At 43.4% G+C, this 15,149-nt stretch overlaps 1 non-coding gene across 1 annotated transcript; it reads left to right on the forward strand.

Moving 5' to 3' along the window:
* Positions 1-1,430: 1,430 nt before the first annotated feature.
* trnav-aac (transfer RNA valine (anticodon AAC)) lies at positions 1,431-1,503 on the forward strand. The gene has a single exon. It is a non-coding gene; the product is annotated as a tRNA-Val (tRNA).
* The last annotated feature ends 13,646 nt before the right edge of the window (positions 1,504-15,149 follow it).

The raw sequence follows: 15,149 nt of genomic DNA on the forward strand, positions 1-15,149 counted from the left end.
TCAGTCTTCTGTAAAACACGTTGAAATAGAACAGGAAATAGTAACGGTCTGGTTCAAACAAACAACTGTGTCTCAACTGACTGGGGTGATTCACTTCACACCCCCGACAGACTTCTTTCAGAGCTCGGTCGATGAGAGCACTCAGAATATACACCAGGGTGCTTTTAACCACTCTGCTTACTTGGTCACATACCCCGGGCATAAATCCTGCGTCTTCATCACGCCCCTGGGACAGTCCGATGCTCATTGGGTCGCCTGGTGGTTTGTGGGGTGTTTCTACATCCATTGGACTGACCCCCTCCTGAGACGCACAGACGGTAGACAGTTCGGCAAAATCGAGGCCCTCCATGAGCTCCAGAGGCTGGGGATCCCCGAGACTCATTTGGACATCCATCGCACCGCATGTTGTTTCGTCCTGAGGGACCGGGGTCTGAGGTCTTGGAGGGTAACCGCAGTCAGAGGGTTCCAGAGTGTATATAAAATCTGGGGAATAGAACCAGGGGTGATCCCGGGTTTGAAGAGGCCTGTAGAGCCTGTCGACGTCCGCAGCTTTCGGGTAAGACATTCTCTTTAATTTTAAACCATGAATGAATTGTTGCGCCTTTTATCCTATCTCTTCACTACGTCACGACACACCGCCCTCTTAGAAGAGAGTAGCCCCTGAGCCGTCAGACCCCCCTCCAAAACCCCACACGTCGTCGGTTTTATCATCGTCGTCGTCATTCAAGGGGGATATATAATCCATAATCCAGCATATTCTCCTTCTAACCAAATCCAGTTGCGAACATTTGGTCAAGATGTCAAAACCATCATTTATACAGTTTATGACCTCTTTCAAGAACGGCCAGTCCACGGCGTCAAACATAATTTCAGTAACCTGTTTTTCTGGATCCTCCACACCCCCTTCAATAGGGTTTGTAATCAGGGTACTGCTAAACAAAACCTTACGATCTGTAGTTTGAGATAGACTCTTCACCACTCTACCGTAGTTCTGCAAGCTTTCCCATTCACACCTTTCAAAACCCTGAGTCGGAGACTCCATTTCGCATTCTCTTGGACCCTCTTGCAAGCCTTCTAGAGTCTTATCCACAAGCCCCAGATCTCTCCAGGCCATCACCTTCAACCAGTCCTCATAAGAGTATTCAATTACCGTCTCAAAAGGTTCCAACGTACCCTCCTTCTCTCTTAAAGCAAAAAGCTCCACTCCAACATAGCTGGGATCCCTTTTAAAGCGCAGGGCGACCTGCCTTTGAAAGAGTTTCCAAAGTGTCCTGATGTGCCCTTTAGCAATGCCAAACAGGTCTGTGAAAATGGCATCCTTTCGCGGCACTTCAGACGCCATCTCACAGTCTAGCCGACCTGAAATGCGTGAGCCCGTTTTACCAGCAGGCTTCAACGGTAACCGTTTGAAGCAAGACGTGGCGGTGTCAGTTTCCGTAGTGTAGCGGTTATCACGTTCGCCTAACACGCGAAAGGTCCCCGGTTCGAAACCGGGCGGAAACAGCCTGCTGTGGGCCGGTCCATTTCATCCTGTTTGCCCTTGTGGTTCCCCGGAGGCGGTGGGTAGCTTTTCTTCATTGGAGTGCCCGAAATCGGTGCTCTCAGAGCGTCCGTCCGTCGACAGGTTGAAATTGTAAACGCTGGTGTAGCCACTTTTAATTAAAATCTGATGATGATGATGATGATGATGTTGTTGTTGTTGTTCTTGTTGTTGTTCTTGTTGTCATCGTGGTCGCCGTCATTATTATTGTTAAAGTAAAGCAGTAGTTAGATTTGTTGCTACCGTAAGGTGCAGAAGGCACAATAGCTCTGTGATTGTCTGATGGTGGCACAAGACAAGCAGCAGCTGTTTGAACAAGCCATTGAGCATCACCTTGTTGGGGTAAGTGTAAGTCTTGTCATAGCTCAGGGCGTTCTTCCTTTGAAAGAGTTTCCAAAGTGTCCTGATGTGCCCTTTAGCAATGCCAAACAGGTCAGTGAAAATGGCATCCTTTCGCCGCACTTCAGACGACATCTCACAGCCTAGCCGACCTGAAACACCTGAGCCCGTTTTACCAGCAGGCTTTAACGGTAACCATTTGAAGTGCCCGCAATCGATGCACTCAGAGCGTCCGTCCGTCGACAGGTTGAAATTGTAAACGCTGGTGTAGCCACTTTTAATTAAAATCTGATGATGATGATGATGATGATGTTGTTGTTTTGTTCTTGTTGTCATCGTGGTCGCCGTCATTATTATTGTTAAAGTAAAGCAGTAGTTAGATTTGTTGCTACCGTAAGGTGTAGAAGACAACAGTAGGTATGGCGTGTGATATCAAAACATTCAGAATACTTTTAACCTATATAATTTATAAGCTTTGTAAAATAAACCCAAATATCTCTTTTGCGGGGATAAACGCTGTTCTGAGTAGTTTGTGACTTGTTTAATACCAAACAAAGCATCGCTATAAAAAATAAATAAAAAAATCACTGTAAAAGCGCTAGTTATTTTTGATCTTTATAGTTATTTTCTAGGCTCAGGTTGTTTTTTAGCGCTTATAAAGGCCTGAAATATTCTTAGTGGTTGTTGACTATAGGTCTTGATGCTTAAAAATGTTTTTTTGAGAGACCAAAAGGTTCTAATAAAAGTTTAGAGTAGAGAGGAGAGAGATCGTCTCCATCTTGGTTTCTATTTGAAATTTGATGCAGTGTCATTTTATTGGTTGGTTTTGATATGTTAATTGGTAACAGGGTGGCACAAAGGCCAGACCAGAACAATGCCTTACAAGCAGATCCGGCATGTGGCCATCAGTATAAGTATGAAGGTCTGGTCTTCAGCTCGACAGACTCACACTGACCTTTCGATTTAAGACTAAAGATCAACAATGTCCGGAAACAACATCAGCGATTCGATTTAAACGAGTTTTTAGGCAAGTCTTCAGATTATTTTCATTGACTCAGAGCGTGTTGTGTGCATGTATTGTAAATAAGGCTATAACATCTGTTTTAAGTTCTGTAAAATTATTTTTCAGCCAGTCAACAGGAGTTAATTCCCAACGCTGAGGAGATCATCTGGAACAACGACGGTAAGATTTTTGTGTTTGCGCTCATGGGTTCTTATGCATGGGTGTGTGTGGTTTTGAAGCGGCTCATTAGAGTTATGAAAACGTTTTAATATATATTAATGCCGGTCTCTTTAATTACACAGAAACTATCGAAAGGCCTGTGATTAATGTCTCCGAGGATCGACCAAGAGAAGTGGTTGTCCCTAGACAGGCTGTCTGCCGACCGGGTAAGAACTAAACCCCTGTTTGTTTGTATAACGTTTCTGTAAGATGTTTGAGTCCAGTTTTGTTAATTTAAAAAAATTATCCTGTCTAACAGTATTAAGAAACGTGGTTCGAGACAACGAAAGGCCTTCCACATCGAGGGCTTGTTTCGTTTTACCTTCGAGAACCGTAACCTTTCAAGAATCTGAAAGGCCGTCAGCCCCGGTATCTGATAGCTGTGAGTATATATCTGCAGCCTGTAAGAGGTTAAAGCTTTTTATAAAGCGGTGTGGTTAAAGGTTAAACATGTCTCTTACCTTCACAGCGGTGCAAAAAGCTAAACCAGCCGAAAAACATAAGAAACGATTATTCTGTGGAGGTAAGTAAGATCTTTCAAACTTTAATGTTTTTAAAAGGGCTTTGTTTGCCCGTTGAGGGCTAATATTTAAGCGATGGGTGACCGTTTCCTGTAGGGCGGGGGGTTCTGGGAAAGATCTTTAGAAGTCCGGACAGGTCTAGGCTTGTTTCTGGGGAACGTGTTTAGAAATGACCGATTGCCGTACCGTCTGGTTAGGAAGTAAAGCCGTCCGAAAGGGTTTAGTAAGTTGTTTGGCTTATCTCCCGCTATTATACTTCTGTTTTAAAGTGGTTGTAGGAAAAGGCTTGAAGGTGTTCATTGTATTTAATATTTAAACAGATCGTGAAAACGTTTGTGAAACAGGAAGTCCCGGGATCAGGAAGCGTTTACACTTGGAAGGTTCGTTTAAAAATGAAATGTTGTTGTGTGTGTGTGTGTTTTATTAACAATATTACAGTTTTTAAAGAAACATTTAAGAAACAGTTTATTTACAGCGGCTTCTCTGTTTTAAATTTATTATCAAGTCCTAATAAATATATTGTCTGTAAATAATAAGGCGTTGTAGTGAATGTCTAAGGCTATTTTCAAAGGTCTAAAAAAGCTAAAGGTTTTGAATGTCCTGGACATGTTGTTTTAAGTTTGATTTCTGTCGCCGTTTAAAGATGTAAATGTAATGTATATTTTTATTCTTCCCAAGACTCTTGGGATAGTCATTCTGTGAATGAGCTATTGAGGACAATTACCCCGTCTAAGTGGGATCAAACATCTTTCCCGGTGAGATCACCGAGAGGATCCCCCACGGTGGTCTTGGAGACCCCCCAACATCTACTCAGGCCACAGCCTTCTGGGGGTAATTCAACACCCCAGATTCAGCCCGCCGCATTGTCGGGCGGAACAAATACAGGCATCCAACAACCTCAGGGGTCGCCGTCAGTCAGGGCTGACACACCACCCAACGACGGCCTGGTTTCAACATCGTCCCCCCAGACCCGTTTCTTGGCTACAGAAACGCGGAACAGTACCCCGCGCTTGGCCAGGGTGTCACCGCAAAGGCCTTCTTGGTCTCCGTCCATGAGTGTACGCTCGCTCCCTGCCTCCTTCGACCGAGATTTACCGGAGCGACCATCCTTTGAAGCTGAGCCAGGCCACCAGCCCCCGGAGCTACATCCTGAAGGTCGGCATGAGTTGCTACATACTTTGTTACAAAATCAAAGACTTGTGTTAGTGGGGCAAAACCTGGTGATAGAGAGCCAAAACATCCTTATTAATACCCTTACTAACGAATTGTACCGTATTTAATGTTTTAATAGACACAAAACGCCTTACTATTGTGGGTTGTTGGAAAAATAAAAAATAAATTAAAAAATGTCCTGACTTGGTAAAAGAACTCACAAACTAAAGGATTATGAACAAGCTAGGGCCCCAAAAAGACCTTCCCGAGAGAACATCCCCAGCCCTGTTGTGAACTCCTCTGATGTCCCAATGAACCTGGAACTATTACAAATGATAAATTATTTAAATAACCCCCAATTACCACCGATAGAATGTGAATTAACAGACTTACCGGTGAACCCCGACCTGTTACAGATGTTCAATGATCTAAATAACCACCTCCCACCGGTAGCGCTTATAGAGGTTCACCCCCTAGTTCACCCCGATTTGTTTGAAATGGTGGAGGCTTTGGAGGAGCTACCCCGACCAAATTCTGCCCCTATTATAAATGATTTGAGACAATTAGAACACAGGATGGCGGCAGAAGCAGCCATCACTATAGAGGAGGGTCTTGACATTAACCGGTTGGATATCTTTGAAGGACTTTTACAGGCTTTAAATGAGCCTCCTCAAAAAGGGGGTTTTGTAGATGTCAGCAGTGGGGGTGTTCGGAATGTGGAGGGTTCTGAGACTGATAAGGCTGTGGAGGACATGCTCTGTGAGAATGTAGGGGGTGAAGGCTTTGTTCAAAATGATGATGTGTCCAAGAGTACCAGTGATCCCGTGATTATAGATAGACCGGCCTATAACAATTTTGAAATGATTCAGCGTTTTAATTTTGCAGAACTTTTAAATTGTGACAATTATGCAGAAATATTTGTCAACATACACGAGGCCTTGCAGAAAATGCTTGAACAGGTTGCTGAAAGGGTCAGACCTCGAGATGTTGTACAGTTAGAACTCAGAGGGGATGATTTGTTTAGCAACCTATCTGTAATGCTGAGTGGAGATAATTTAGATGTCTGGCTAAAATCGAAGCGTTATTGCAAAGTAACGCAGCCATCTTAGCTGATGAAAGTCTGTCTCTGGTAATGAATGTGGTTCGTAACCCTGAGGGTGGGGCGCTTAGAAGACTGTCGAAATGCTTGAAGAACGACATAATTAGGACCAAGCTCAGGCAATTAGTGGTGAGTTCCAGTGGGGACAATAAGCTCTGTTTTGCTTACAGTTTAATAAAACTACTCACCCCCGACATGCCTGAACCCCAAGCTCTGCAAGAAGCTTTAATGCTTCATCAGAGGGCCGGCTTAAACTCTCAACAGATGGTTGCCTTTTCAGACATCACCAAGTTTGAGGAGTTGTTGTCTTTAAAAATTGTTGTGTGGTACCGTTGTGAGGTAAAGGAAGTATTTGTGAAATTTCAGACACATCCTGAAACCCATACACAGACACTGTTTCTCTTCCTAAGTGATAGTCATTACTTTGGAATAAAGAGTTTGACGGCTTTTTTGGGTTGTTCGTATGTTTGTCATTGGTGTTATAAGGCCTTCAATGATAAGCTTAAGCACCGATGTGACGGTTACTGTAACGTCTGTTTCAATCCGCAATGTCGTAAGGGTTTGGCCCCTCCATCCGATGTAAAGATTGCTTAAGGATTTGTCTCTCAGCGTTCTGTTTTTCCGAGCATAAGGTACAGAGGGCCGCTGCTGAGGGGGTTAAAAAACGGAGTTATTGTGATCAAACTAAATATTGCCCGCAGTGTTGCCTCCAGTACCGTTTTCATGAGGTTAAACCACACAAATGTCTGGAGCCGAGATGCAGGATCTGTAATGCTGATTTAACCCCGGGGTCCGAACACCAGTGCTTTATTCAGCCGGTTAAAAAGGAGCCGCCGCACAACCGGTATGTCTTTTTTGCTTTTGAATGCCGGCAAGAAAACGGGGTCCACGTTGCTAATTATATACTCTGTATTGACATGTTGGATCGTGAGTGGTCAGCTAGCGGTGAGAGTTGTGTCAGGGATTTCTTTACGCGGTATCGCGGTCCAAAATACCTCAATTACACATTTATTGCCCACAATGCTAAGGGTTATGATTCTTACATTTTGATGAAGTATCTGGTGGAAAATGGGGTGACCCCAAAAATAATAGCTCAGGGTAGCAAGATCATGTGTTTCACCGACGAAGCTTTCAACTAACGTTACATAGACTCGTTAAATTTCATCCCCATGAAATTGAGCGCTTTGCCTAAGGCTCTGGGTTTTGAGGCTCAGAAGAAAGGTTGGTTCTGCCATTTTTTTAATACTATGGACACTCAAAATTATCGAGGGTCCTACCTGCCCGCCACTTATTATGGGGTTGATACTATGATGTCTCATGAGAGGGAGGAATTCTTTAAATGGTACAATACGGTTAAGGGAGGTGTTTTTGATGACCGAGAAGAGATGGCTGCTTATTGTAAAAATGATGTGGTGATCCTTAAAGAAGCCTGTGTGCGTTTCCGCGCCGAGGTTATCAACACATCGGGTCTCGACCCTTTGCAAAGTGTGACCATAGCGTCTCTCTGCATGAAAATGTATCGGTCCGATTTCTTGCAGAAAAACACTATAGCGGTCACCACTTCTGACAACTATCGTGCTAGACAAAAGAACTTTTCGACTGTCTCCATACAGTGGCTGGAATACCTGAGTGCCCGGGATAACATCTTCATCAGACATGCTTTAAATCAAGGGGAAGTCAAAATGGGGCCTTACTACTTAGACGGTTTTAGCGACGTGTCCGGGCGGCGTACCGCTTATGAGTTTGCAGGTTGTATTTACCATGGCTGTCCTCAGTGCTTCGACCCAAACACCTTTAACCCCATAACACAAAAACTCTGCAGTGATATGTACTATGATTTCCAGGAACGAATTGAAACTTTAAAAAACACCTATGGTTTGAACGTGCTGGTGATTTGGGAACACGAGTGGACGACCCTGAAGCAACAGGAAGCGGGGGTACAACGGTTTATGGAAACCTTGGACTTTCCTGAACGTCTTGAGCCCCGGGATGCGTTATTTGGGGGTCGTACCAACGCCCTCTGTTTACATTATGAGGTAAAGGAGGGTGAGAGAGTAGATTACTATGATTTCACCAGTCTGTACCCTTATGTCAACAAGACCAAAATGTACCCGGTGGGGCGTCCAACCATTGTTTAACGTGACTTACTCGAAATCGGACATTACTTTGGTTTGATCAAAGTCACCATGTACCCTCCTCGCGAGCTGTTCTTACCCGTGTTGCCTTACAGGTGTTCGGGAAAATTGATGTTCCCTCTGTGTAGAACGTGTGTGGAAACTGAAAATCAAACTACCTCTTGTCTGCACAGTGATGAAGAGAGAGCGCTGACGGGTGTCTGGTGTAGCATTGAGCTTGACAAGGCGGTGGAGAAAGGTTACAGAGTCGGTAAGGTGTATGAGGTTTGGCATTTTTCTGAAAAATCTGATACTCTTTTTGCTGATTACATTATGACCCATCTGAAAGGGAAACAGGAGGCATCGGGCTATCCCTCATGGTGTGTTGACTCCGCGGCCAAAGAGCGATACGTTTAGCAATATTTTGAAAAGGAAGGGATCCGTCTAGAGCTGGGGAACATAACTGTAAACCCCGCCAAGAGACAAATGTCCAAACTGATTTTAAACAGTCTGTGGGGTAAGTTTGGGGAAAGAAATTACCGTCTAAACACAACCTTGATTAAAACCCCTGAACAGTTTATAGAATTTATGTTTTCCAAACAACATGCAGTATCACACTTTCAATTCTTAAATGACCACGTGGCACAGGTCCAGTGGAGGGCCCCTAAAGATTTCCCCACCAAACAGGGGAACGTTAATGTTTTCATAGCGGTTTTTACCTCGGCTTACGCCCGGCTTGAACTGTACAACTTAATGGATCAGTTGCAGGAACGCACGCTCTATCATGATACTGACTCTGTAATCTTTGTCACCAGGCCAGGGGATTGGGTCCCTCCCCTCGGGGACTACCTTGGGGAGTTAACGAGCGAACTAGATCCTCAGGACCACATAGTGGAGTTTGTTTCAGGGGGTCCTAAGACTTACGCATACAGAACGGCTGCGGGTAAGACCTGTATGAAAGTTAAGGGTTTCACTCTGAACCATTGTAACAACAAGCTCATTAACATCAAGTCTCTGACGACCCTGGTAGAAAGTTTTGTAACCGAGAAAGACGCGCCTCCTCGTGAGATTATTACAGCCGGAAATCAGATCTATCGCAATAAAAAGGGGTACACGTTGGAAAATAGATCACTAAACAAACGGTTCAGGGTGGTGTACAATAAAAGAGTGTTGAAGACTGATTATACCACTCTGCCTTATGGATATTAGCGGTGGTTTTGAAAACAGACTTCAACACCCTTTCTCCTGTATTATAGCCGGTCCCTCCAATTCGGGGAAGAGCTATCTTATAAAGAACATCATAGAAGATGTGGACGCAACCGTGTCCCAAGCTCTTGACAACATAGTGTGGTGTTTCTCTTGCTGGCAACCTCTCTACGATGATTTGGCTTCGAAAAAAAATAATCTGAAATTTGTGCAAGGTCTCCCCGCCTCGTTGTGTGGCGATGACTTGTTCCCGCCCGGTAATACTAACCTAGTGATCCTTGATGACCTGATGGAGCAGGCCGGTGACAACAGTGAAGTGGAAAAAGCTTTCACAAAGTACACTCATCATAGGAATTTAAGTATTATTTATTTAGTTCAAAATCTATTTTTTCAAGGTAAAAAAAGCCGCACTATTAATTTATATGCCAATTATATAATTCTTTTTAAAAACCCCAGAGATAAACTACAGGTCACCGTCTTGGCTCGTCAAATGTACCCTAACCAGACCAAGTTCTTTTTGGAGGCATTTGAGGATGCCACCAAAAAACCCTACGGGTACTTGATTGCGGAATTAAATGCACAAACCCCAGAAGACTTTCGCCTAAGAACAGGTTTGTGCCCGCACGATTGGCCGGCAGTCTATGTGCTAAAGAAAAGGAAATAAATAAGAATGTCTGTTCGGATTAAAAGAAATCTGCCGCTTTTGCAAATGTTATTTGAGAGGAGCCCGCGCCATAGGAAAGCTGTGCTGGCAGGGGCCCCCTCGGATTTGATCGAGACCCTGTGTGAAATAGCTTTTAACATCTTACGCGGTAATATACCCCTAACCCCTTCTCAACATTCTAAACTCAAAAAACAAAAAGCGGTTATCAAGATCATCGCTAATAAGAAGTATTCTATTAAAAGAAAAAGAAAGAAGATTAATCAAACCGGGGGTTTTATAGGACCGCTGTTGAGCATAGCCGTGCCTTTCCTAACCAGTCTTCTAGCTTCCAGAGTGGGTTAATAATGGAATATGCTCAGAAAATGTTTTTGATCCCTCAGGAGCAGCTTGAGAAACTGAGAAAAAATGTTGTCGGGCCAGAGCCCATTAGACAAACGGCCGAAAACAACCTGGACTCTGAAATGAAAGCTATACAGGCCAGGGCCGATTTAAATCAGTATTCCAAAGCCCAGTTGTATACCAACACGTTACAGCGCTACCTCCGTCTGGTTAGACAGGGTGAAAAAGATCAAAACATTTTAACTTTAACCATGGCCTCTCAAGAAAATGGTTCTGGGGCTGATGCGGGGGGAACGGTTGATAAAGATGTTGCGGTGACCGAACCTGTAGAGAGTTCAGAGGGAGATGTTGTAACGGATGTTTTGAGAAACATGCCGGCCAGAAGCAAAAGACATGCATAATATATCCTGCACAAAATGGTTCAGAAACTGCGGGTAACGGCTTGGAATGAACAGGGTGAATTTGTTTTTAAAGGACTACTGATCAAAGGTTCACACATGTTCGATTTGTTGAAGAGTGTCACTAGCACTAATAAGGTACCCGATAGTCGCCGACCTGTAGGCTGGAATGCTTTCCTACAGGCGATGGCCTGTCTGAACATGCCCCAATCAACAGTTCCTAACCAGGAAACGCGACAAAAAATCCGTCTGTGTAAAGAGGTGGAGCCTGATCTGACTCCGATATCTCATTACTCTGACCATGCTGAGCGACCATCCTCAGGATCTATCCATTGTTGGGAAGCTTATTAATCTCATGTTTTTATTTGTCTCCCCTGTAAATAATGACCCGACAAACAATTTTTTATTTTCATTTTTTATTTTTCAAATGTTGTACATTTATTTATACCATAACCCCTGCTTTGTATAAGAATTGTGTTGAATAAAAACAAAACTAATGATTCAAAGGCTGTTTTCATTATTTTTTCACCTTAACACGCATGACATCTTTTAAAATCCTCACAAGAACACCCCATCTGTATACACGGCTGGCTAGGGTCGTAAGTCATTGTGTTATAAGGGGGGGTCCACAGTGTCCTGACAAACTCTGCCACTTTTTTATCATTTTGGCCTAAATCCTCACTGTACAAGGCCATAATATCGGGGTATGACCTTCCTTTAGATCTATGAAATAAGAAAAACACACAGTGTTGACCACAAGTGAAGGTCTGAAGACTTTGTACTTGACGACCGCTGTAAATGGTTTCTTGACAGTTGTTGAGCAGAAAGTTATTGATCTTCCAAGGGAAAGGTCTGAAATCCGGGGGGTTTGCATAGGAATCAAAAAATTCACCACGGTGGTCCTCCCTTAGATAAATAGCCAGCCAATGTTCTCCGGGCATATTTTTAGGGTGTGTGTTGATTATGTACATTGCAGGTAAATTCTTGATCTTAAATTTAGGCAGCTGATCGCAGGTGTAGACTCCTTGAAACAGTTTCCGTGAGCTGGCCAGGGCATTCATGATGTGGTTGAGCTCTCTGGTGTTCATTTTAATAATAATCATACATAACGTTTCTCCTCTGATTCACCTCAATAATGTTGTCAAACACTGCATACACGACCATATTTACAGTGCGTGGTAGAGGCTGCTTGAAACGCATCTCCAAACGCATATTGCCCATCTTCATCAGTGAAAAATGTTGTCCACACTCTTCGTCAGGGGTCAGGTTGAAACCGTACAGGGTGTAACCGCTGCAGTATTCCCGGCGATCGATCAGCCGGGAGTTTGATCCTTGAGATGGCGACCCGTAGCCAGTACTAGACTGTCATATTCACGAACCACATTGCCGTTTTCAAAGTCAGGTTGAAAAGGTCTGGATGGAACCTGCACACCATCGAAGTACAACGCTATAAATTCCGCGTTATAATGTTTAAAGTTAAAGGGGTTCTTGTTGTAAACCCCGGTAAATGCATCATTATCCACGAGACCTATAATAACCTGTTTTGGGAGCTGTCCTAGAAACAGATTTTCCTGGTTCATCACCCGTGTCCCTGCGGGGATACTGTGGACTTTCATATAGACTCTTTCGATCGGGTACTTGGCGTTTGCCGTCATTAACGCCTGCGCGTGTCCTAGTTTAACCGCCGGGGAGACGGACACTTTTTTCACAAACAGCGAGGCCGATAATATGGTCAGTTTATATTTTTCAGTATCAGGGGTCATCAGACAAAAAGCACTTTTACTACGGATCATTTTAATTTTAATGTCTACCCCGTTGAGCATGAGTTTTTCTTGGAAAAATATGTCTGCATGGATATGCCCCATTAGCTCAAAGGTCCTCCCTTCTGTTGAAAAGGCCGTTCTTTTTTGCAAACCCTTATTGAGTCCCTCTGGATCCTTGTCGTCCATAGCTTCCGGGATGTCTTTGAAGAAAAGGCCGGGGTTGAACTGTTTGCTTAGGGTCTCCTCACTATAATTAAGTATACACTCCATCATGGCTCTATAGGGGTAAGTATTGCTGCTTTGACTAATGAGCCGATCTCCCAGGGTCACATCCACCTGTGAAAACATGGTGGCCACCGGGTAATTGATGACCCCAGCGTTGGTCGTCTTCTCGATTGCATCGCCATCCTCATCAGTCACTTTACAGTTCATTAAAATAAATGTGTTATTCAAATCAATATAATCCTCGCCATTGCCAGCTATAAAAAACTCCAGAGGGGCCGTGTCTGAAATTGCAGAAAGAGGGGGAATCTCTACATATATGATCTTATCTATACTCGTTTGAGTGTATGGAACTGTAAACAGATCCAGTTCTGATTTGACGCATTCTTCCGATAGACTGTGGACAAAAGACATGTTTAAAAGATGTATCCTGAGGCTCTATTTTTCTTTCTTTGAGACTTTCTTTTTGCAGGTTTTTTCTTGTGCTGCTTCCTTCTCCGAGTGTTTCCACGATATGTTGGAGAATGAGAGATTCTTCGTTTTTTGTTAGCCACGGATCTTTGTCGCCCCCTGGTGGACACATGCTGTTTCTTCTTTTACCCCCCTCCTCGCCATTACCATGAGACCCGAACCCTCCTGATGCACATGGCTAGCTGCCCGGTTCATAACATTGGTGAACACGTCACTAACAATATTTTTAGCCGCTGATTTCAAGTGGGGTCTGGCTATAGCAAAGCCTCTCTTAAGCAGGGGTATGGCCATTCTAAAGAGACCACGAAAGAGTCCTCCTAGACCGGCGCCATACATTGTGGGGGCTCCTACAATACCGGGCAAGCCGTTCCATCTTGCATCTTGTAATAATCCACATAGGCGCTAGGATCTACATAACCCCTCGAGGTAGCCATTTTAATAATGTACAAACTGTTTCAGGGGTCGAAAATGTAGTTTGACATTAACTTTACGGAAGCGGAAGGGTACGTTGATATTCTGATCCGATTTTACTTCGATCGTGATGTTGTCAAAGTGGGTCTTTGAGACTGGTACGTAGTGTGGTTTGTCATAAGTAATTGTGACCATGTCATTGCTTTTACCTTTATTAAGTACATTTCTCAAAAGGGGGACATAACTATCCCCGACCCTCTGGTGGGTTATGATATCCGTATACACATAAAGAGTGTAAAAGCCGCCCCACCACTTCTGAGAACCTGCTCTCTGTGTCAGAATAGAACCCAAATATACGCCCCAGTTGGCCGCTGGTTTGAATGCTAATACCTGGTTTTGACACCTTGTACACTCTGTTTTTAATAGGGTTGTAATATAGCTTGATGTTGGGGGTGCCTTCTGAGAACTGTTTATGCATCTCATCTAATATTTTATCCACATTGTCATAATAACCTCCTTGTATCGTGAATGTCCATTGACTCTTTTTAACATCATCAAAAATGGCGAAGGTGGCATCCTTATCTTGTAAAACAGCCCAAGTGTAAGGATACTGTATTTCCGCCAACCCCACTTCCCACGACCCCCTTAGATCTATAGATTTTCCAAATTGTACCGTGTAACTGGATATTTCATTTTTAGGATATATATCGAGAGAGGCATTACTGGGTAGAGTCACGTAGAAGCCTCCTGATTCCATCTTGAGAATCGAAAGTAATGCCCCCAACACACCCGCGGGCATGTTGTTATAAGGATTGAATATCGCAAACCTGTTGTTCCGGGACCCAACTATTGAACTTTTCAGGCCATCCAAGCCATTTCATCAACACATATTTTTTCCGGTTCTGGGTTTTTTCAGCTAATATCTTTTCAACTCTGTATACACTGTCTTTACCCACAATAATTTTTTGTAACTCGGCTTCGTAAAACGTTCCTTCTATATCCTCCCTGTCATAGTCTTTTAACCGGTACACGGGGGGGTCTCTAGCCAACTGTTCGGTAACTGTAAAATATTCGTCAGAAAATGTTTGTTCATAACCTTTGGCAAAAGTACTCCTTAGCTTTGAAACGCGAACCACATCACCGATGTTGAACTAATAAGTAGTTTTTCCCTTCTTAATAAATGGTCGGTATAATTTTTTATAGACCTTAAAAGAATTACTTTGATCAACATCTAAAGGCTTCATTTTAATACTGGTGTGATACCCTTGGTTGTAAGCATCGATAAAATCTTGAACTTTATCAAAATACTTGAACGTGTTGACCGCTGTAAAATATCTCCACATTTTGGTCTTTATGGTGCGGTTAAACCTCTCCACTACCGATGCCCTAAGCTCATTACCGGTGGTGAAATGATGTATTTTGTGTCTCTTCAGTAGATTCTGAAATTCTCTGTTGAGAAACTCTTTTCCTTTATCAGTCTGCAGTTTTTTAGGACATCGACCCTGGGACAATATATCCTCAAAGGCCCTTGTCACCGCCCGACCTGTTTTATTATGTAGAATGCGAGCCCAGGCATATTTTGATAACACATCGATACACATCAACATCAATTTGTGACCATTGTTATGTTTTGATAAATTTGACATATCGACTAGATCCATTTGCCATTGTGAGTCTATGTCAGTTGC

The sequence above is a fragment of the Amia ocellicauda genome (genome assembly GCF_036373705.1).
Source record: "Amia ocellicauda isolate fAmiCal2 chromosome 11 unlocalized genomic scaffold, fAmiCal2.hap1 SUPER_11_unloc_1, whole genome shotgun sequence".
Taxonomy (NCBI): domain Eukaryota; kingdom Metazoa; phylum Chordata; class Actinopteri; order Amiiformes; family Amiidae; genus Amia; species Amia ocellicauda.